The sequence below is a fragment of the Scardinius erythrophthalmus genome, assembly GCF_964197995.2.
Source record: "Scardinius erythrophthalmus genome assembly, chromosome: 6".
Lineage (NCBI taxonomy): Eukaryota > Metazoa > Chordata > Actinopteri > Cypriniformes > Leuciscidae > Scardinius > Scardinius erythrophthalmus.
In genome coordinates, this window is record NC_138226.1 from 8779362 (window position 1) to 8803412 (window position 24051).

General features: G+C 36.5%; 1 protein-coding gene across 2 annotated transcripts in view; it reads right to left on the minus strand.

Moving 5' to 3' along the window:
* Positions 1-17382, minus strand: part of gulp1a (GULP PTB domain containing engulfment adaptor 1a) — a 54163-nt gene extending 36781 nt beyond the window's left edge. Inside the window, exon 1 of one of the 2 annotated variants that reach the window (XM_081368766.1) lies at positions 17252-17382. The gene's annotated coding sequence lies outside the window, so the exon portion shown is untranslated. Of the gene's footprint in view, positions 1-17150 lie in introns of both variants that reach the window. The other variant, XM_081368768.1, reaches the window with a different exon arrangement.
* Positions 17383-24051: the final 6669 nt, after the last annotated feature.

The window sequence follows — 24051 nt, forward strand, 5'->3', positions numbered from 1 at the left end:
AAGGCCTGTTTTAGGGTCAAGACTAGGTTTTAGGGATACGGTTATAATTAGGTTAAGGGTAGGTTTAGGGTAAGGGTTCGGGGTAAGGCACTTAGTTGTGATGGGTAAGGTTAGGGTAAGCGGCTAGAGATTGCATTGTATCAATGAATGTCCTCATAAAGATAGATGTACAAGAATATAATATATATGTGTGTGTGTGTGTGTGTGTGTGTGTGTGTGTGTGTGTCCTTAAATGATACCTTAGTTCAGAAAAACAGATGCCAAAAGCCAAAAAACCTCACTGAGATACTAGGTTAACAAAACAATGATTTTGTCTCTTGAATAAACATGCCAGAAATTACTATAAATGCTATATTCAAAACTTCAACAACAAAAATTATAGACGCACTACTGTTCAAAAGTTTGTGGTTGGTAAGATTTTTAAATGCTTTTAAAAGATGTATCTTATTGCTAACCAAAGCTGCATTTATTTGACCAAACTGCAGTAAAACAGTTTTCTATTTTAAATATATTTTAAAATGCAATTTATTCCTGTGATGGCAAAGTTGAATTTTCAGCATCATTACTTCAGTCTTCAGTGTCACATGATCCTTCAGAAATCATTATAATGCTGATTTGGTCCTCAAGAAACTATTATCAAAGAAAACAATTGTGCTTAATATTTTTGTGGTATTACAGCACAGTGAAATATACCTCCTATATTCATCTACAATACACAAGATTAAAAGATAAATAGACTGATCATGAGGTTAAATATCAATAAATGTTATTTAAGCATACTCATGCATAAGAGGAAATTAGACAAGTTTCAATCAATATACCATTTCATAATTAGTCACATTAGCACCTCTTAAAGGAAAGGTTCAGCCAAAAAATTCCTCAGGCTGAAATCTTATTTAATTTTACATACCACTAATCTATGATACGATCAGTGCCTCAGGTAAGAATCACATAGATATCCTAAAACGATTAGCCTACATTTCAGTAGGGGTGAGAGCATTTGTTATGAAAAGAGCAAAATGGTCCAAATCACTCCACATCAACTGAATCATGTGGCAGGAATGACTTAAAGCCTCTTGGGAGAGACTTTGAAGGTAAATACAGCTCAAGTTCAGGGTTGAATGATTCTAATAACTTTGTGAGTGTCTAGAGCTTTGAGACTCTCTTGCCTTGAGTAAGATATGAACCTGTCCCATCTACGGGACAAGCCAGATTCCACCATATCTTTATTTACACAATAATACTCTTTTACATTGTGATCCTTTTATTTTAAATATTTGGCATGTTTGTGTGCTGCTGTGCGTCCCTGCGTGTTTAATAAGCAGAGTGTACACGCGTTGTGGACCCGCCTATAGGCGCACATTACTAACGCGCTCATTAAATAACAAAAAAACAATAACAAAGGCATAGCTTGATGACAAGGTGAAGGAGCGTGGAATGATGGGAGTTGTCGTCTTCACCTCCACTGCCGATGGAAATCAATCTGACAGGACTCACAAATCATGTTCATGGATGAAGTAATGAAATAAAGTTTTAGAACCATTACATTTGATCACATTTTCACATAACTACTATTTACACATTTTTTCATGAGACTCACTGCCATGGTTTCTACGCCAATAAAAGTGGAAACCGAGGACAATTCGGACATGACGCCATTGACAGACGATGCAATGAGGAGGGGCGTTACAATGGTTAAAATGGTAAATTTCTCTGTATTCAAACATGGTTGGAAACATTTGGGATAAGAAGTACACAAGTGAACAAAATGTATAACACTGTACTAGTGCTTTTTGGACATTTTAATGCAAATATATTGTCCCTTTAAGGTATTTGCGGTTTCTGTAGCCCTATATGCCTTCATTTCAACCACTCCATGGTGATACCTTAAAACAACACTTCACCCAAAAAAAATGAAAAGTGTACGATTATTTAGTCACCTTCATGTCACTACTTGTAAGCTGTTACTCTTTCAGTGAAACACAAAAGGAGAAATTTTATTCTCCCGTTTTCCTATAAAACAACAGCTCTTATTGGCCATGGCTATAAATAAATAAATAATGTTGATGTAGTTCATTCCACTTAAGCTACAGTATGTGTGGAAAAAGCTGAAATTGTCATTATTCTGCTGATAATCTTGCCCTCCAGTGAACTTTTTGTCGAAGATAGAATTAGTGAGTTGAATTCACGAACGGCTCGATTTGTGACTCACTAACTCAATTGTCCGGTCACAGCAGTTCTTCAAGGGATAGTTCACCCAAAAATGAAAAATGTGACATCATTTACTCACCCTCATGTTGTTCCAAACCTCTATGAGTTTCTTTCTTCAGAAACTCGTTGAACACAAAAGAAGATATTTTAAAGAATGTTGGTAACTAGACAGTTGATGGAACCCATTGACTTCCATAGTAGGAAAAAAAATACTAATGGAAGTCAATGAGTGCAGTCAATTTTTGATTACCCATATTCTTTAAAATATCTTCTTTTGTGTTCAACAGAAGAAAGAAACTCATTCAGGTTTGGAACAGCATGAGGGTTTGTAAATGATGACAAAACTTTCATTTTTGGGTGAACTAAGTTTACAGCTCAACGGAGGGGGAAATTATCAGTGAATAATGGGTTAAATTGCAGTCTGTTGACTCCTTTCCTCATACAAAGCCAACCGGCTCTGTGGAAAAATTTGCCTGTGGTGACATTTCTGAAAAATTATAATATGTTGCTCTACAGAGGACAATAGTGTCATTATTTAGCTTAATTCAGTTCACTGTTGGTTCTGTTCAATAACTGAGTAAAGTTCATCATTTACAAACGAGTTTAACTTAGATACAAGTAGCTCTACAGAATTATTCAGCTCGAGTCAGTTCAATGTTGATTCAGTTAATTTCAATAAAAGTGTTGATGTTGCAAAATTAATAAAATATGAAACAAAATTCGATTCAGTAATGCAGCAAGACAATAGTGTCATTATTCAGCTCAAGTTAGTTCACTGTTGGTTCAGTTCTGTTTTACTGCCACTATTGTTTATTTCAGCTACAAACTGCTGTGGATTGTATGTATATGAAGGGTTTTTTTTTTAGCAAAACTGTAGAGGCACATTTTTCCATTGCATCTATGTTGCACAAAGCTGTTGTATGATTGTTATTCTGTTATTTTGACTACTCGTGTTCATTCTTTCATTGTGACCAGCCACTCCAGTTGCTGGCTTATGTAAAGAATACCTAAAGCACTGGATGAAGCACACCTGCTGACTGGAATACAGTAAGTTTGTCACTGAAGAATAGTCTCCTGTGGGAGAGGTTTTCAATAATCCATCACCTGAGGTCACACATTCTCCTCACACACCACTTTGCCCTTTTTCCCCTTCTCACATGAGCCACTCCAGCATCCTAACTGCATACACATCCTGCGTTGCACAAGCACAATTCATACACCCTGGAGATTATATTTCACAATTTTTTTTGTTCTCTCTTCAACTTGACCTTAATCGACTCTGCGCAAAATCAGTATGTCTGCTCATCCAAAAGACTCATTTTAAAAGGGCATTTTCAAATATGTAAATTAGGAACTCAGTGGCAACAAGTGTGCATATAACCAGTGTGAGCCATTTTAAAAGAACAGAACTGCAAGCGCAATTTAGTTTGCAAATAACTCAGCCGTGCTTTATATAACCTGGCCTTTTATTGCAAAAGCGTGACATTAGACACGATAATGGCTTCACTGGTTTGGGAATTATGTGGCACCAAACAGGCTCTCAGATGAAATCACAGTGGCATGTGAATTATCTAGTAAAAAGCAGTGAAAAACGACTGGAAATCGCAAGTTTATCACAGGGTTGCTAATACTGAGATTTGTGACAATTTAAAGTGATAGTTCACCCAAAAATGAAAATTCTGTCATCATTTACTCAACCTCATGTTTTTTTCAACCCCGTAAGAGTTTCAGTCATTTTCGGAACACAAATATATTTGTAATGAAATCTGAGCGATTCCATTGACAGCTACGCAACTACCACTTTGACGCTTCAAAAAGTTCATATAAAGAGATCATAAAACTAATCCATATGAAATGAGCGGTTTAGTAAAAAGAAGAGACGCGATCGATTTAAATGATGAACAGATGCAATTTAGTCTTTTATTCACATATAAACATTGAGCTTCTGTTCGATGTTCGCTGATCAGTGTTTATATTTGAAATGCCTAAAATCAATTTGTTCATCATACAAAGCAATCGTGTCTCTTTAGAAAATTTGGACTAAAACTCATTTCATACAGTATTATTATAGGATTAGTTTTACGATCTCTTTATGAACTTTTTGAAGCGTCAAAATGGTAGTTGCGTAGCTGTCAATGGAGGGACAGAAATCGCTCAGATTTCATTACCAATATCTTAATTTGTGTGCTGAAGAAGATGAACAAAAGTGTTGTGGGTTTAGAACAACATGAGGATAAGTAAATGACGGGTGTCGTTTTGGGGTGAACTATCCCTTTTAGAAGATTGACAAGCACTTTCTTTACAAAAAAAAAAATGTCTGGACACAGTAAAAGATGCACTAAAAATATTAAATAGTCTACACTTTGGCCTACACTTTTAAAGGTGCATTAAGCAACTTTTCATGTTAAAAATACCCGTTTTCTAACCCATACATACTTAAACAATTGCCTGATGGGCTGAATGAGCCCTTCTCTGATCACTGAGATTGTCTCTATAATCCTGTAAAGTAAAATAAATAAGAGGGATTCGGGCCGGAATTTTGGACTGGGCGTGACGTCATGCGCGTTCACGGCACGCTCACCTGGCTATGTCTGGCAGGTTTGTGTATTCGCCGCCATTCTCCGTAGAAGAAGGATTCTAAGAGACCAGCTTGTAGTTCATTTCAAACACCAACGCAAACTCCACGTAAGATAAAAAAAAGAAAACTTTTGTCCGTGAGCGTGCACACTTCTGGTTGCAGTTTCGCTTGCCGCCAGAGGGGGCATAGTTCTGCAAAAACTCAGAGACTTGCGCAATGCACCTTTAAACAATCACAATCAATAAAGAACATAAAAATCAGATGGACTAAGCTGTCCAGCAGCACAACAACTGCTTCTCAGGTGCGCCCATCATCTCTTTATTGCATTAGGATAGGGAAGGTAAATTGCTTTGTGTGGACATCTCAAGACTGGATATCAACAGCTGCATAAAATCAGAGCAAATCCCATTTCAGTGCAAATGTCAATGGAGACAAGCCTTGTAATGAAGAAAAATAAATCTTATTGGGTTTCATGAGTCCGTGTTTTATGGGTCTATCTTGGCACATACTGATTAGGGCACCCAAATAAATAACTTTAAATCAAGTTATACAGGCCTAGCAAAATATTTTAGATAAAAACTGTTTGTTCTTTTTAAACAACTTTGCTTCAGCTGGCTGATATAAACTCTAATGGGAGCTTAAGTAATGAGGCAGCATGAGATGGCAAAAACCATTCAGTATTTCATGAACTTAATTTCAAAAACATGCTTCCAGATATTTTTAAGGGCAAATAATGAAGACAGCCATTAATGAAAATAATTTTATATAACAGATATAGTGATAAATGAAAAGCAGAGACATTGTGTAAAAAATATACTGGTATATTGGAGATATACGGTAGAAATGTGTCAACCTGCAGAGATTTTGGACTATTGTCTCTATCGCGGTTACATTCACGTGATGTTGCTGTGGTGCATGGTCACAAAAGCTTATCGTTTGCATGTGTTTGTAAGCATTGCGGTTTAAAAACAAGTGGAGCGCGGTTTAAACCGTTGAAGCGTGATAAGCAATGAAAGAGAACTAATTTTGCTATATGTGAGCGCTGTCTGAGGGGGTTTACACGACAACAATGTACTAAAAACGGAAAAGTTTTTCCTTTGCTTGTTTGATGTTGTTCAAACAATCCCCGTCCACATGGATTTGCGAAAACTATTAAAAACGCTGTATTATTCATCCCAGGCCAGTAGTTGGAAATGTCACTTTGTAAAGAAAAACTATGCGCCTACTGTCTGAACACGTAAGCATGTGCATGATATCACCGTTTTCACAAATGCGCGTTTTTGTAGTTTACACAGAGATGCTAACAGTATAGTTTTCAAAAAGTTGCACTTTGAATCACGTTTTCAAAAGTTTGCATTTTCAGGCCCCCAAAACACATTTGTCGTGTAAATGAACAGCCAAAACGCATCATTTTTTAAAAACGTTTTTTGATGAAAACAGTGTCGTGTAAATGGCCCCCAGAGAGAGATGCGCACATGAAGCCGCAACTCATATCACGTGAGCACTGAACAAAGTTGCAACTTGCCCCCTAATTGGGCTTGAATTAGTTAGAATTAACGGTTAATACACATAGTATTTATGTGTCAAAATAGCTATTTATGTCTTAAGTTAATGTAAACAGTTGAGAAACTGAGCCTAACATACCTGCTGTGTCATTAACGTTAATCTACCAACAAAAGAGAAAATCTATCGCTGCTCTTGACTGAATCACTTTTGTAACTTTAATAAGAATAAATGTATATTTAATTTACACAGTGAAGACTATGCAGTGTTGTTTATACATTTGATTATGTTATATAATGTATGCATTTATGTTTGTTCTATTGTAGTTTGTTGTCCTATTGCTTGTTATTAGTTTCTTTGTTTTTATTATCACTGACATTACTTGTCTTCAGAAAGCTTGAGTGTTTTTTTACATAGGCTAGTAGTTGTTTTGTAATTAGAGGTCGACCGATATGGTTTTTTTCAGGCCGATGCCGATGCCGATCTTTTGAAATCCGGGTCGGCCGATGGCCGATTAATGCTGCCGATTTATTTTGGCCGAAATTTGGCCGATTATGTGCTTGTTTTTAACCTCTATTTGAAAGATAAAATGTAACACAAATAATTACTTAAGATAGACAAAATTTCTCAACAAAAACATTTATTGAACACTTTACCAATCTGCACTTGTACAAAAGACAAAAAGAACTTGAGATATGTTTGGTAATTGTACCTGAATGAATTGAAAATTAATTTGCTACTAATTTCAGATTAATATATTTGTTTTCCTTAACATTTTAATTAACAGTAACTTAAACACTTTGCAGTTTGAATGATGTCCTGATAAACAAAATGACAGAGTATGTTTTTATGTTTCCACTGTTCGATCGCGCCCGCGCCTCACACACACACACACGCGCGCACACAAATATAAGTAAACACTTTGCGACTTTAAACACACGCGACTTTTCGATCTCGATCGCGCCTCTCTCTCCCTCTCTCTCTCTCTCACACACACACAACATATTCCAGCATTGCAATCTTTACATCGCAGCCGGAGCTAAAGCGGAGCTACAGATTAGGCGTCCCTAAAGAACTCGCGTATCTAACAGTAGTTCCGCATTTACTTTGCACGCGACTTTTATTTATTTTTATAGCGTGTATTCTCCGTGGAAATGTATACACCGAACCGTGACGCCTGTACCGTTTCGGTTCAATACGAATACATGTAGCCTACCGTTCCACCCCTAGTCTACAGTGAAATACAGTCACACATTACACTACTGTTTGGCCAGCATTTTAACCGTGTTTAATCCAGCTAGCTAACGGAATGCTAAAGTTAACTGCTGACTAGTGTCAAGTGCAGCGAAGCGATGTTTCTGTTATTCTAACGTCCGTTTTCAGAGCATCCAAGAGAAGCACAGACATAACAGTAGCACTGATATGAAGCACAGAAATGCGCGTTGATATTCGGTCCGGTAAATAACGGTCGTTAAGGCACCAGTGCCGTATTAGCTCCGGGTCTATCTGTAGCTACCCAACCCTAGCGACAACGACGCTAGTAAAGCAAAGCCAGTCCTTCACTATATAGTTGGTCTCTTTTTTTATTACTTATTTCTCTGCATTGAGTGACAACCCTTTCAAATATAAGACACACAAACAGAACAAATAAAAGTCTCAGATTCACACTGTCTGTAAATATTTGCTTACTTATTGTGACATGATAACAACCCTTCTGTGCTAATGCAACCTCAACTACGCTATCAATTTCAAAGTAGCCGAACGTCATGTCGCCTATTCATGTTTTTTCTCTAAGTTGGCAGTAACATATCAAAAGTTTTTAATTAAATATAAAAGAGTGTTCTCCAAGGAACTTAGCTCCTTCCTTAAAGGGGTCATATAATGGTACATGCACTTTTACAAGTTGATTGCACTGAAATGTCTGTTGGCAGTGCCTGTACACAACCATCCTATCATGATTAAAATCCATCCAGGGGTTTTGTTTTAATCTCCTTATATGTTTGACCATCTCTGAAATCAAGCCGTTCGATATTGTGACGTCATAAGATCGTACGCCCCTCCCGCGATTGTGATTGACAGCAGTGCTTCAACACAAGACCCGCCCTGAGCAAGCTGTGACAGCCATCGTCATAGTAGTCCGCCATTGTTGTTATGCTGGAGTAGAATGGCGTCTACGCGATTGTGGTGTTCTGTTCTTAGATGTAATAAGGAACACAGCAGTCATTTGGATGTTCCTAAATCTGAGCCGTTATAGATGCAGTGGCTGAGTTTTGTTTTTGAAGCGATATGCCCAAAGGATTGACGCGGGGATTCCCTCACGGGGATTCCCCACGATCGTCCATGCTTTCATGTTTACGCGAATCATTTCACAACAGACAGCTTTACAAACGAGAAAAAACGGATCGGTACCAACGTGTTACTGCTGAACCTCCAGAAGATGTGAGTGTAATGTTTTATTAACCTTTATATTAGTATTTATATTAATCTTTGCGAAATTTGCAAACCTTGCTGCAGGCTTCACGATGAATGCATCTAAGGTTTACACTCAGGGTACATTACAGCATGTTTTCCATGTATGACGTTCTCAATATAATTCATAATCCCAGGTTTATAATGAACAACGCGTGGTTATTGTGTTACAAACGGTGTACGCACAGAACAGAGGGGCGGAGTGAGCAAAGCTCATTATCATTTAAAGACACATGCACTGAAACGGCGTGCTGAAAACAGAGCTGTTTTTGACCAGGTAAAATTAGTGTTTTCTTACAATACTAATGAGAATTTTTAATTAAAGTATATTACAAACTTTTAATTTAGACCCTAAAGAATCATATTAGCTTGTACAAAAATGGCATTATATGACCCCTTTAAGCACTGGATGAGGTCTGCTCACTCTGCTGGAGAATGACTCTAGGCGCGGCGTGCGTCGAATGCGTGTTCCACAACAACAACACTAGGCTGCCCACAGATGCGCCTGCCTAATAATCGGCTTGATACACTTGGATATTGGCCGATGCCGATTATGTTAAAAATGCAAAAAATCGGCCGATTAATCGGCCGGCCGATGAATCGGTCGACCTCTATTTGTAATATTGCAATTGGTGGCAAGAATTATGAAATTTCAATGTTATCAGTTATAATTGTTATCAATGTTATAATTGCTATCATTAAAACCTTATTTAAAGCAGAAAAATCTATATTAACTGTTGTGAAATTAAATTAGATTTTGGTCATATCGCCCACCACTGATATAATTTAAACGGCATATAAATCAAAACTGCCTAATTTTATCGAAAGAGATTTCGAACCCATGAAAAGGTACAGGACAGTGAGGCGTTGGAGGTGTTGATGAATGAAATCTATTCAATCTCTGTTTTTTGATCATCGTTCTAAACCCGATCCGGACGTAGTTTTTGACAATAACGCAATTTTGTTCAGAATTTGGCTTTTTTTTTTTTTTATTTTTTTTTTTTATGAAACTTACCCACATTCAAGTGTTGATTTAAAAAAAGCTTGAAGCTAGAATATTTATTTATCTTCCATTTAAAAGCATAGGCTCTGATCTTTCTTTTGATATATTGAATGTTCAGATATTCATCCGCCAAATATTCTAGGGGCCATGAAAGTTTTGTGAAAATGATCAAAAATGCTGGTGCTGGATGGCAGTTTTTTCTTTTCTTTTGGCGAGTTAAGAAAATTACTTGTTGCAGTATTAGAACCACTGTCTTTTTGTTCACAGCTATAAGATCAATGACAGATTGTTGGTGAATGCTTAGATGCTATTTAGAAAATGTCAGCAAACCATTTCAAGTGGAAAATGAATGGAAGAAAGGTTTCCAAGCTAATTAACAAACTAAACTAAATTCATTCTTGAAACTTTATTTCACATAAACTACATCCGAATGACAAAAGAAAAAGTATAGGGAAAACACATGGTTCTGTAAATTAAATCTTAAAAGTGCATCATCAAACAAATTTAAAAGCCAAGACAGTATTTCAAGGGACAACAATGGGCTGCAGAATAAACTATCCCATGTAGTCAGCAACCTCAAAGATGAATAAATCCTGAAACTCCAAATAGTGGCTGCACCTAGAAGCATCCAATGTAATAAGATTGATCTCCCATGAGTTATGTCTTAAGCACTCCCAAAGTTGTGCTGGAGAGTCAGAAGTAAAGCCAAGTGCTGGGGGCATGAGCTTCAAACCTCCACGGTCATTTGGTAAAAGTCACAACAAGAAGAATAGATTAGAACACTTCAGCGACCATAACGGGCACACAAGTATAAGTAGATCCATTTTCCCCCAGGGGAGCATTTCCTCTTAGGTCAACAAAGACAGCAATCTAATTAAGATATGATAGATTTATAGGGAAAATGAGTAAACAAATGTTTGTTATACTGAGAAATGCCATAAATAACCACAGAGTCTGTGGGGAAAAAAACTTCTGGCATTAGAGATTAAAATATTTTCATGACATTCAGTGGTAAATCTTAAAGGAAAATTGTATTTAAATTAAAAATTATCATCATTTACTTCCATAGAACACAAAAGGTGAATTTCTGAATAACCTGGTTGTGCGGTCAAGCTCCAAAACAACAATGAAAAGCACCATAAAAGTACAGTGGTCCACAGAAGCCATAGTTTTCAAAGCCATTATGCGAAAAACACAGAGTAGAGTCAGCTTATAAATTATTCTTTACCAAATGTCATTGATGTCAAACCTGAAAGGACTCTTCCAAAAGCACCATATTTGATTGCTGAATCTCCATTTTGTAAAATGTCACTTTTTGTTCACTTCCACGGAACAAAGAAAATGATGCAGATTTGGATTTACATGACAGAATATACATTTCTGAATAAAATATTTATCTAAAACAGAAATATTATATCATCACCAAACAAAATTACAAAGTTAATAATTGTTTTCAAACTGGCAAAACAGTCCCAGTCTAAGCTCATTCTACTGATTGAGCCAGTGTTCCATTTTAAAAAATATGAAATTAAAGAAAAGCCCAAATCTGTACTTTTCATCAAGATTAATGTTAATCAATCATTCATGCTAACTCGCACTTCCAAATTCTAATCGTTTTTCTCTAATCTGGACTTCAGAAACAGATGAAGTCATTTTAGTTGTAAAAAAATTCATGCCGCTCATGACAGAGCCATTATATTCAGACAATTCACTGTCTGTACCAGTAATGAGGTCATTGGATGTTTGCTTCATCCTTTTCTGTGTGCCCTCATTTGCAATTCGGTGCTTTCAAAAATACATCTGGCAGATGAAAGATTTCTGATCGTTATTTTTTCACATTCAGTGATGACAGAAATGAAAATTGAACTGATTTTGCCGCTAAAACTGCTCTTAGACGTAGTTCACTGTACATATAGAGAAAATATGTCAAGTTTAAATTGAGAAATCAAGAGTAGAGTCATGTCATGAATAGCATTGGGCATAACAAGTTAAAAACTTCTATCAATGGAAAAAGGACGGCAGAACAGGAGAGCTGAACATCCCTGAAATAATCAATGTGTAATGCAATTACGGTTATGTATTCTAAGATGTGTTAGGACTATTAACGGATTGTTGATTAGATTTTTCCTTTCCTCATGGTTTCCTCAAGGACTAATGTATCCCAGTGAATGCACATCTGATGTGTGTATGTGGGCCGTCTTAGCTATACTTTGGGGACACATTTGTCCACAGAAGTGAGCTAAATCTGACAAAATCTTCCTTGGGGATATCCAGGGACTCCCACAGCCTCAATTGGAAAAAGGATTAATGTATAAATAATACATATTTTTTATCTTAAAAGTGCAAACGTTTTCATTTAGGGGCTGAGATTAGTTGGTATTTAAAACAATATAAGTCATGTGGTATGTCCTCTTTTAGGTAAACAAGATTACCGTTTGTGTGTGTAGAACCACAAGACTTTAACTTCTTTTGAGCTATGAAACCTGCAAATAAGTAGATCACTGGAAATGAACAGTGTGCACATTTATAAACTTCATCCCAATAAGGACATTTTAAAAACATCTATATTGAATAATGAACTACATCTGGCATTTGCAATTAAAAAGAGATTTGGAGTCTCATGTCTGACAAAAACAAAACATGATTTTAGATTAGTAATGCATCAAATGCAATCTACAGAAAAACACAGTAACATGCTTCAACCTGAAAGGAAACATGTCATTACACATAAAAGCAGGACAGCAGACCTTGCAAAATCTCTAAATACTGTAAAAACGTTTTCCATCAAACTAACAAAGTCTGATTGCATACGTAGACAGAGAGAAAGACAGAGAGAACATCAAAATGTTCATATGGTGCAATATTTTTCCTGTTCAAAGGACTAAATTAATAATTTACCCCTTTATGTTGCAAGAAAAGTTCATCCAGCTATTAATCACAATATATATATATATATATATATATATATATATATATATATATATATATATATATATATATATATATATATATATATATATATAATATATAAATATATAAATATACCATAGCCCTCATACTGTATGATTAATATTCCAGGTCTTCTTGTGAGGAACAGACCAAAATATAAGTTGCTATTCACTGCAATCACGTCACGTTTAAAAATATTAAACTTATAGTATCAGTATATCCAGATCAGATGGAGGAGCTGCACCTAGACACGACCACAATGCATCCCTGAAGTGTCAGCAGAGATTGTGTCAACTAGACTCTCCCCTGTGAAGGCCTCATCGACACGACAGCCGTCGGCACTGATCCTAAACAAACCCGTCTCCATACCGGTGTGATGACTCCAATCTTCAACCAGATGGAACTGGATATTATTCTGATTGTTCCAAACCAATCTGACTTCTGACCTATAAAGCTGCCTGAATCATAATCATACACTGTTCGTTCATTGGCCAGAGGAGAACTGGCCCCCCGACTGAGCCTGGGTTCTCCCAAGGTTTGTTTCTCCATTCTGCCACCTGATGGGAGTTTTGGTTCCTTGCCACTGTCGCCTTTTTCCACCTTTGTTGCCATTGGCTTGGCTTGCTTATAGTAGGGGACATAAAATTTAACATTTAATTTAATATTCAACAATAATATTGATCTACATGCATTGACACTATTATACAAGAACTGAACAGAGCTGGACGATGACATCACGGTTTACTCTAGAGCGGCTATATTATATATATATATATATATATATATATATATATATATATATATATATATATATATATATATATATATATATATATATATATATATATATATATATATATATATATATATATATATATATATATATATGAACTAAATTAAAGGTATACTGTTAGAAAAATCTGTAGAAATTACAGTATTACTGGCAGCTACTTGCCAGTAACTTACTGTAGATTTAAATTGATGTTATTTACTGGCAACAATTTGTTCCAAATTAAATGAACATTAAACATTAACAAGTCTTTATCTTTACAGAATAAAACTAAAATAACATCCTCATGCAAAGCATTCTGGGAACCAAAATATGAAGGAAAAAAACAGAAAAAGGTTGATGAAGAATATCTGGTTCCCAGAATGCTTTGCATTAGATTGTTATTTTATAATTTTATTCTTTAAAGACAAAGACTTGTTAATGTTTAATGTTCATTTAACTTTGAACAAACTGTTGCCAGTAAATAACATAAATTTAAATCTACAGTAAGTTACTGCCAAACACCTGCAAAACTACAGCAAATTTTTTACAGTTTTTTAACTTTTTTTCAAATTTGTTTAAACTGTCTTTATATACCAGTACATAATTAAAATGTAAGTGCTCTGAAAAAGAGAGTATAAAAATCAAGTGACTGTAGACCTTTTAATCTGCAATAAACACAGCTCATTATTTCCATTCGGGACTAAACAATTGATTGGTTTGGGCGACTGTCACTCACTCTCGCAACCATGGCTACCACCCCTGTTGCTAGATCTGCCCATATGCGCGCACCCGTTTGATCTGAGGAGGCGCGGAACCTACGAAGAGTAAAATTATGGCAGAGAAAGAGCATTCAAAATTCAAAGCACCTGCAAATTCAGTCAGCGAAGGCAAACAAGGTAAAAACTACTTCCTCGGACCCTGGTTGCCCGCACTCTTGAACGACCTCCTCTGCTTCGCCCTCGACCCCGGACCTGTCCTCGAACCGACGAAGCGGTACTTGTCTCCGGAGTGTAGTCTTCATTAGAGTCTACAATGTTTTCATCATGGAAACTCGCAAAACACTAGCCTGACTTCGTTATACTCATATACTAGTCAGAATGTGAGTCTGATACCGCTCCATTGAGATTAGATTATGGGGCGTCTCAACCGAACTAGGAAAAAAAAAACCTCTGCACTCAATTGGATAGACCTACAACCAATCAGAGCAACGGAGTAAATGACGTATGTCCTTCATTCATATTTTCAACCAACAAAATGTCGCGGGCGCGGCTCTCTGTTCCTCTTTTAAAATTAATGCGTTGTCGATATCTTCTATAACAGACGCGATGGCGGAATCTACACATGATGTTTCATAAACAAAGTTCGGGAGGAGCACGTACAAATAATCAATCCAATATCAACTTGTCATCAAACAATACCATGTCTAACGTTACCCTATATATCAGCATGAGGAAGCTTAATCACTCTGTCAACTAACCTAACACTCCTTGACAGTTTTTCAGCATCCCTCCACCACCCCGAATCCTCACTCTTGTCTTGTTCTCTCACAACCAGGAACAGGGGGGGGAGTATGGCTACCGAGCCCACAGCCCTCTCGGACAGCACGTCATATACGCATTTATTCAATCTTACTTATTTGTGTGAACTCATGACATCTCACGAATTTATTCTATCTGACTTATTTGTAAATGTGAACTCGTGAAATCTCAATTCTCCAGCTGCAGTCATCTTTGTTGTAAACTAATTCAAATCAAGCACTCTTTGGTGACGTAACCGCAGACCATCTGTCCATCATCGATTAAAGCCCGCCCTGGCAATTTGATTGGCTCGGCCTTCTAGGAGCCGAGCATAATTACTTCTCAATGGATCGAGTCCAGACCGAACTTCCCGACCAAAAAATGTTGTGGGCGGGGTTCGGGCTGGCACCCAGGCTAGCAAAACACCGTATATGTTATGAATCTTACACGAAATTCACCTTCATCACATGCAGTGTAACTGATGGTAATGGAAAAACGTGTATCAATGCAGCCTGTTTTTAGCTTTGCCTTATAAATATAAAAGCGTTTGGCGTCGCGCGTTCATGTGTTTTGGGGGCGTGGCTTTGGAAGGAGCTCAGAAGGGAGGGGGTGGATTGAATGGAAATAATTAGCTGTGTTTACAACAGTCGTGAGAGGTCTACAGACACTCGATTTTTATACTCTCTTTTTCAGAGTGCTTACATTTTAATTATGTATTGGTATATAAAGACAGTTTAAACAAATTTGGAATGTTTTTTTTTTTTTTTTTTAAATCCTACCTACCCTGCCTTTAATAACTTTTTTTTAAAAACAAAAATGAAACATCGCTGAACTTACTTAAGCTGGACTGTGACGCTATTTTCTTCTGGAAACAACTGAATGTTGATTGTGCAAATGACTGAATGTTCAGAGAATGGATGGCATGGGGAATTAATTGAAGTCTCCTTGCTGGCAGAATATTTGCAAAAGTACTTTCAGTGATCAGTTTGTCTTTCCCAGAGAGGGACTGTAAATCCAGTAAATCTGACCGGCTCACACTAAAGGAAAAGGTATTGTCATGCAGATTACAGCTTGGAAATGGCCTCTGGTATCCATGGACAGACCTTGCCAGTCTCTCCCAGGGGCGTCACATGGCCAAATAGGAGTTTTAACTAGCCTACTGAAAATCTGAAGTGGGGGAAACCCTTCAACAAGCTATGGAAAACACAACATAATATGGTCAGGATAAGCCAGTGCATAAAAAAAACAGAACACGATTTACATTTAGTCAGTAAAATAAATAGATTAATTTGAAGATGACAGATATACAAACAGAAAGAAAGATTAAACAGACAAAATACAGATCGGAAAAACAAGTAAACGGGCCGCTAGGGGAAATACAACATCTCAAAAATGCAGATTGACATGTAAGATAGGCTACAGTAGATAGACAAAATAACAAATAGACAGGTAGCGCAGTATCTACAGCATCTATCCGACGGGAAACATACAGCTAGACAGACAAATGTAAACAGCTCAGATAAATAAGCCGACATATAGACAGATAGTCAAATAAAAAGACAGACAGACGAATAAACAGACCTTCGCAAGTTATTACAGGTAAAATATAAAACTGTCTAGACTCTGTTAAATGACTTTGTCCCTCACACAACACACACAGAGGGAAAAACGAAGAAATATATAAAACTTGTTCTACTTTACATATATTCACCTTAAAGGAGACCCAATTTTAATCTATCGCATGATTCGCATCAATAAACTAATTATAGCATCAATCTGAAACATGAACACCAAACAGCTGTCAGACGCGACATAGACTACTTTTTCTGCAGATTAAAAACCAATGCAAAGCTTTAGGAAATTCCACCAACAAACAACAACAACAACTATACAATTAAATCCAATTGTCAATTTCAAGATCACAGGAAAGAGCAGAAAGATCCCGCCTCCTGGCACTCGTGCATCCATGTTATAGAATGAACCTGCTCGAGCGCATTTCATCCTTACACGTCCATAACATTCCTCTAGGATGCAGCTTTAAACAAACCAATGTTTACATCATGGCTGAAACTACATCTGACAAACAGAATGTAAAATAAAGTTTCAGTAGGCTACACATGTTCTCTCTACAAGGACTGACTCACTCACTTTCCAGGACTTCAAGTTTCTTTTTAAAGAAAAACGCCGTACAAACACAATCCACGATCCCGAAACGCTTACTTTCCGAGGCAAACGTACAATCCACTCACCGAAAAACAGGAATCCTCTGCGCGTCCCAAGCAGTGCACGCACACGCTGTCTTCAACACACACACTCTCTCATCTTCCACACATTCATACACGCGAGCGCGAGCGCGCGCGCGTGCACAAACACACAACCCGCTGGAAAGTTTAGTGACGTCACCCACTCAGTTAAATGCCACCGCAGGAGTCTCGCCAACCAGCTGGAGGTTTAAAGGGCCAGAATATGGGTTATGACATGAGAAGAGTGCTACTCTAATACAAACAAATACTCCCTCTTTCATTACTGTTACACATTTTAAATAGGCTAGTGTAGCCTACCCTACTTAATAAATGTATGAGGTAAACACCTTTTAAGCTATATAGACATTTTCCAACATCCTAAGAAGAGCACAATAGCCTATGAGACAGAGAATAACCCATAAATACTGATAAAAATGCATTTACAAACGTTGATCTAACAGTGGGGCATGTTGTCACAATATTGAATAAGTTGTCTCAACAGAAATCAGCTATTAAGCATCCTATGTAACGTACGGAAATATTAAACCATTGTTTTGAGCAACAAATAGGCCTACTGTAAATAATAAATTGCATAACATATTGTAACATTTAAAACAAATGTTTGCAAACGCAGTTCAACTTTTCAATTAAAATATACTATAGGCCTATAAATATATAAAACAATAGCCTTTTCGGAACTATACGGTTATCCGGACTAGCAAAAATGATTTCAGAATTCAAAAATGCAAATGCATTGTTTTGAACAGGGTATTTAAAACAACATACAAAACCACTGTTGAGGAATGTACACATTTCTGTAACTAGACTTTTGACTTGACATATACAGATACTGAGGTTGAGCCCTTTTGACAACAACCCCTATATATATTTAACACATGAGCAGGTCTTTTCATATGATATTCCAGGAATTTCTAGATTAAAATGTCTTTGATCACATATTTTTTTCCATATCAATTTTGTAATTTATATTTTTATATAATATTTATATAAATTTGTATTGTTGTTTTGTAATTTATACAATTTCATGTTTTATCCAAATTATCATTAAATGTAATTAAATTAAGAAATGTCAAAACCCATTTTACAGTGAAACAGGACATTTATAGGAACTGATTGGATTGTGGATTATATAAGCATTAACAAAGTGTACTAACTAAGCAAGTGGTGCTCACTGCAGAGCCTAATGATGCCCAACTTCCATCTCATGGGTGGAGCTTTATAGTCCAGATGCTGTGTCCCAATTCACCTACCTATAGCCTACTACACCCTAAAAGTATGTACTCTTTTTGTGAAGAAAAAGTACATATTTTTGTAGCAAAAGAGACAAGCTTTGAGACATGCTATTACATCATACAATTGTGTCTTTAACAGTTGCTCTCTGTCGCATCCTGTCATCGTAAACTGGCCTGTCAGTCATCTTGTCACAGTTAAAATCCTCTACATTTAATTTAATTTCCTTCCGTATCGGAGACAAATGTAGTAGCATGTTGATCTGCAGTCGCTGGTCTTTCATGCAGAGAACTCTCCTTAAATGAACCCCTTTGTGCCCAAATTTGTCTGAATGGTTTCATGCAGTCATGTTAAAGGTGGTATCAGCGATTTCAGGCCCAAACATAAATGATCACATTCATCTAATATTTCCTAACGATCCGTAGCTGCCCGCCCCATAAGCATGCTGTCAAAAAAACGCGTCTCTCTAGGTAGCCTAGGCTCTGAGATCTGCACACAAAAACAGTTGGTATCAACATCACTCAAAACCAAAATAAATAGTGTTCCAACCAATCATCGACAGGGGCGGATGTTGTGAGGTTTTGGCTCGTGCACGGCTGCCTATGACGGCTGCACGCGAAAACCTCCCAACACCCGCCCCTGTCGGTGATTGGTTGGAACACTATTTATTTTGGTTTTGAGTGATGTTGATACCAACTGTTTTTGTGTGCAGATCTCAGAGCCTAGGCTACCCAGAGAGACGCGTTTTTTTGACAGCATGCTTATGGGGCGGGCAGCTAGCGGATCGTTAGGAAATATTAGATTAATGTGATCATTTATGTTTGGGCCTGAAATCGCTGATACCACCTTTAATAGTGGCCTATGTGAACATGTTCTCATGTTCTTCAAAGCTCCATTCTTTGCTATTTGACTAAATACATCTTTTTACAAGTTTTTCCAGTTGTATTCATATCTACATATTATGAAATCACAATTATAACAATAAAAGTTACTTTTTGTCAAAGTTTAGGCATTTCTGTTGCCTAAAAAAAAAATCTGTTTTCAATAATGTTATATTATGATTAATAAAATGCATTTTGTCAATCTCAAAATCAGAAACAACACAGAACACACATATACAGAAATGCAGTGGCACACTTTCAATTTGTAGAATTATATGAAAAACAGATGTTTAAAATAAATGATAAACTCTAAAGACTCCAACTTTTCTCTTTGTAACATCCTGATCAGGTTTGATTCTAATCATAATGTGACATTATAGAAAAGTACAAAAACTGTAGATGTAGATATGAATCTAACTGGAAAAACTTGTGAAAAGATGTCTTTTAGTTTTAAACTTTCAGTAGGCTACTCTTAGAGCTCAGCAGCCATCTACTGGTTAAAGTGATTGATATATATATATATATATATATATATATATATATATATATATATATATATATATATATATATATATATATATATATATATATATATATATTTTTTTTTTTTTTTTTACTTTAAAAAAAAATCTTACACTAAACCATGTCAAACTATTCATGTTATCCCCATGAATGAAATTTAGAAATGTGGGTCTTTTATAAGGTGAATTTTACATAAAACTTGTAGGGCCCTATCTTGCACCCAGCGCAATTGACTTTGTACACCGATGCATGTATCATTCCTATTTTGCACCCGCGTACAGCAAACTTTTCCCTCCACAGATGCACGTCGGTAAATTAGGGAATGAACTTGCGCAAACGTTCCCTGATGTTATTTTGCAGGTTTAGAAAACAATTCCGCCACTGACCAGGAAAAACCTAGTCTAAAGTCAGTGGCGCGTTGCGCATGTTATTCAAGTGCTATTTTGAGGGCGCATGCTTGGCCATAATCAATGTAGCGTGTGCACAACGCGCATACACCTTAGATTCTCTCATCTACACAGAAGCAGCAGTTTTCATTTTTGCAAATCATAGGCTACATTTACAAGGAAAAATATTAACACACGAGGGAAATCATTGTTGTGTCCATGAAGATGTGAAAAAATAGGCATAAATCTAGCTTACACATATACCCAAATTATCAAATGCCTAACCGAAGCTAATTTGGGTGGGTTTCTCCCATCATCAATGTCACTTCTCTGTCTTTCACGGCCCTGACGAGAACGTTGGTCTCCTCGGCTGTGAACCGCTCCTGGCTGTGCCTGGCAAATCCATTGTTATAATAGCAATCCGCCATGGAACAAGCGTGCCTGCTCTTAAAGGAGAACTTGGTAGCTTTTTTAACTTAATAAAACTGTCTAGAAATCATTTGGATGGTTAAACAACCTGTTCTGGTGATATTGGTGACTTTCCCCGCTCCCCCCAGCGTTCCCAGGCGGAAAACCAACCTTGCAACTTGTTCACTACCGTCCCGGCAAGATAGAAATTGGAAGTCTCGTGAGAAGCGAAAGCGAGAACGAGAACGAGCGCGAAACACAAATTGCTTTACGGCAATTCGACATAAACACACACGCATGTATGATGTATTACCAGATTACCCACCTCGGTAGACATAGCTCCACGCGATACAGTTGGCTTGCTCCGATCAAAACAAACGCACATGAGCAGCGGTAGAGAGGGGGAGGAGGCTGCCGCAAGTGAGTTTTTTACGACTGTGTTGTGAAATATACGCCCCACCACAGCTGTAGGGGGAGCTCGTGGGGAAAACATGCAACAACAAAAGGGAAAATCAGCGAAGAAGTGACTAGAGTTCGCTAGAGTTGCCGAGTTCTCCTTTAACAAAGTTACTTGCGTTTCGCGTTTGATATTTGCGTTTCAGATCGTTAAAATATGGCCCGTAAACTATATATATATATATATATATATATATATATATATATATATATATATATATATATAATATATATAAACCTATTTAAAAACTATTTATTTATTTATTTTTATACATTTTGTGGAGTAAAAAATGTCCAAATGTGGAGTAAAAACTTATAGAGTAAAATTAAATTTGTTATTTTGAACATATTAATATTAATATTTACAAAAATATTTTTTTTTTTCGTTATAAAATTACATTTTGCTGCCTGGGGTCTCTGAGACTACAAACAGCCCGACTGTAAACCACAAACAAACAGCACACAAGGGTTAAAGTGGTGGAACATAGTGCAGAACAAAGTGCAGCCATAACAGGGCTTTGTGTATCAAAAAGTTAAATGAAAATAAATAAATACAAATAATTAGAATGAAGAAAAAATGATATCTATATATAGGCAAATAACAAAAATAACAGTGCATACAGACAATTTATGAACAGTAGAGATGTCATTTAAATGGTTAAGTTATGTTTATGCACTAAACAAGGCCAATAACCTTGATTTATTAACCTATTAACACAGTATACCCCATTTTTCCATATGTACTTACAAGGCATTTGCCCACACGATTTGTTTTGTTTGGATGATTCTAGAGACCTTCATGATTATATATATATATATATATGTATATATATATATAGTAACAAATAATAAGTAACAAAAAATACTGATTAGTAACATGAAAATGACCTTTCTTTGGGAGGGAGCCATGCTTCCTGGAAGTAGGGGTAGGAAGTTGACAGCCTCATGTGAGGTGAAGGAAGTGAATACCTTTTTTTCTTTTTCTTGAAATCCTTTATTTGGTTGTTTGCTTGCATGTCATTGAGACATAAAACATGGGTAACATCTAGAAAAATACTTACAAAAGGAAAATTACAACTATACACTGTGGCAACTATAGTTGCCGTGGGCTTGCATTATGATGATGCATTTAAAAGTTAATGGCCATCTCTGTAGCTGTATCTCATTTCGTATGCAGCATCTTCCAGAGGTCGTATTTATCAGTAACGCCACTTTGACTGTCGAGAAGAAGCCTGCTGTGAAGCTCGCTTCAGTGCGTATCGAATGCACATATCGACAATAAAGGGGGTGCTCGTGAGCACCCTTATGAAAAATAAAATGATAAAAGAGACAAAAGTCTTGTAGACTTCACGATCATGCGCTTGCACAGCCATTGTAAGTCCACAAGACTGTAAGTGCATATGAAGTGTGCCATTTAGGATATAGGACCATTGAACTTTACACTTCACAAGAATAAGGGTAAATAAAAACAAGAATAAAATGAGACATCATAGGCCTATATCCCAGCTGAAAAACTTCCACAATCAGTCTCTATTCTGCCATACTTTATGTGCAATATACATAGGAGTGGTACTACAGTGCAATGGTTTTTGTTGTGGGTGCGACTATCCAGTGAGCCACCCATTCTAAACAAAAAACAAAATGTAGCATCGTACAGTACATGCCTCGGGTGTTTGAACTCTGATTAACGTGTAAGAAATAATTTGTATTGCGTTATCGCGCCAGTATCGTAAGAAATGTGCATTAAAAAAGTAAAGGCTCGGTTTTTATGTTGACTAAGTGTCTTTGACTGATGTGCATTATATTTTTGAATTCACCTGTTCATTTTCTATTCATTATAATTTATAAAACAGTTCAATAGGGATATGATGTGTGCAAGTGATAGGCCTACATTCAGATTATTATAATAAAAAAGGCCATCAGTGCTATAAAAAGGCCTCTCATCAACTGTCAATGAAAACTGATGTGTGCCAGGTGAGGAATCCAGGGAGAATAAGAATGGCTGCTTTAGCATCACAAAAGGAGGTCTCACAAAGATATCACGCTGATTTTTTGAGCACAGTGCCAGCCAAGTGGTGCAGGGACAAAGCATAAGGGAGGTTTTAGACATTAGCTTTGGCTAGCTACGACTGAACATAAAATGTTGGAGCTGTAGATTTATTACTATCATTGTAAAAATGTACAAGAGAAACACTATGCTTTAATCACACTGATTACAATATTCAGTGGCAAACCATGGATATATGAAGCCAAAAAGTACCAAAATAACTTTCTTGTAATCACGTCTTTTCAGTGAAATTTATAATATTGTTCTCAAAAACTTGAAAATGAATGGATTCATAAATGCTATAATATGAACTAATTTATTCCAAGAGAATATACTTAATCAAGTTGAAACTCTTTTTTTAACTGAAAGTTTCTAGTTCACAGACGACAATCAAGACGAAGAGTGAATCGAATAAAAATGCAGCATTTCTTAATCAAAAGAAAGATCTCATTCGCATACCTTACCATTAATGAAATGGCTAAACTGTGTTAGAGTAATCAAGAGAAAAATAAAAAGCACAGGTGAACCAAAATGTTGACATTGAAATGGAATTAAATTTGAAAATCACATTTAAAAAAAACGATTTGGCCTTTGGAAGGCTACCCTGAGTGTCTTACATTATATTAATAATTCCTCTAGATAACATTTAATACGGTTGTTGATATGGCCACGGAGTTTTGAAAAACATACTGAATTTGAGTACTTTGGTAGGCACTTTAATCGTCATTTAAATGTCAGTCCCATTTTTTGGGGGGTATAAATCTTGAATAGGCTACTTTTAAACACTTAAGGATTTTGGTCTCTTTTCAATGAAGACACTTGGCAGATTATGTAGAAGTGTATAAAATAAATTAT